We start from the raw sequence: 1,527 nt of genomic DNA on the forward strand, positions 1-1,527 counted from the left end.
ATTCAAAGTATTGTATCTAGGAGAGAATGAAATAGATTATGGACATTACACAAACATAGCTATACTTTTTTCAGAAAAGCACCCGGAACATCTTTAGTTTCTATACTATTCATTTCAACAGATAAGTTAAAATTATTTCTGATTTAAAGAATCACAAACTCTGAAGAAATCATTACAGCTGTATACAAACAAGTCTTGAATACATTTTGTTGCAATTCACTTGGAAGAATACCATGGAATACATAAATTTTTATAGTAAGATATTGCTGTTGCTTTGTATTGTGAAAAAAAAATTGTAGGGACACAAAAGATGGACTGGCATTTTTGAAATTTAAGAAACTTAACCAAACCATTACGACTTAGGAGAACAATTTGTACAGCCTTCGACAACTTCAAAGAGGTAGTGATACATACTTACCCTTTTGGCAATATCAAATGCAGTTTCTTCAAAGTTGTTCTTCAGACCTGGTTTGATATAATGGTTCAACAGAAGGAGATACAGAGTATCTTTGCTATTTCTATTCCCAGCAGCAAGATGCAAGGAGGTCAAGAGGCCTTTAGTTTGGGGATTGGTATCTGCATCATGATGACATAATAAAGAAGCCATTCTGGTATTATTCCACATATAAGTACTGTGCAGGGGTGTCCAGCCATTCAGAGTTATTGCATGAAGATCTGCCTTGAGCTACCAACTCTTGGACAATGTCTGAGTGTCCACTCTAGGCTTCCCGATGAAGAGGGGTATACTCATCCTCATCCCTAGTATTCATCTGGGTGGCCATTTTGGAAAACAGTGTTCACACCACAGTAAGTCGCTAGATTTCGGCATCCCAAAGAAGATATTTGCTTGGATCCTACTCCATTTTTTTCTTGCAATTGGTACCATTGTCATTTTTTCATCTTGTTCCTTGTCTTCGTCAGAATTGCCTAACTAGAGATTTTGAGTACCAGTGGGAATGAGGTGTCCATGTATTTCCCCAATAGTTCACATTGGTTGAACTGGTCAGAAAAAACTGGTGAATGTTCTGCATATGTTTTTTCACCATGATTTATTTTCTCTTTTTCCATTTTTACTATTCTAAATTATTCTAACTGGAGAGCAGGGGATTATAGGGAGCAGAGGAAAGATTTTCCTCAGTATTCAAAGGTACAGGCTGAAAATCAGGACCAGTGGTGTCTTCATGTGCAGCTTATTCTAGGAATGAGAAAATAGGAAACAATGCCTTCTATGTAAATGATTTGGGAAATACCATGTTATAGTGAACTCACTATTCAACATATGCGATTTAAAAGCTTTCTAATAGCTTTCTAATGTTGTTATCCAACATTAGAAAAAATGTATAATGCAGTAATAAAATAGAAGTCCTTTGTATGACTACCTAAATTCTTGTTTTTTTTTAAAGACACTTGTTTTCATCTAAAAATATGCCTATCTATTGTCTTCAGGTGATTTTTATGATTGAAGATGCTTAATGAATTCAATTAATTGACTACTAATACATTTTGACTTCTCATTAAGCATCTTCA

The 1,527-nt window shown here is 34.8% G+C and overlaps 1 pseudogene; it reads right to left on the reverse strand.

The window, feature by feature from the left end:
- Positions 1 to 325: 325 nt before the first annotated feature.
- On the reverse strand, positions 326 to 1,068 carry LOC106001577 (annotated as a pseudogene).
- Positions 1,069 to 1,527: the final 459 nt, after the last annotated feature.

This window comes from Dipodomys ordii, unplaced genomic scaffold, assembly GCF_000151885.1.
Source record: "Dipodomys ordii isolate 6190 unplaced genomic scaffold, Dord_2.0 Scaffold322, whole genome shotgun sequence".
Classification (NCBI taxonomy): Eukaryota; Metazoa; Chordata; class Mammalia; order Rodentia; family Heteromyidae; genus Dipodomys; species Dipodomys ordii.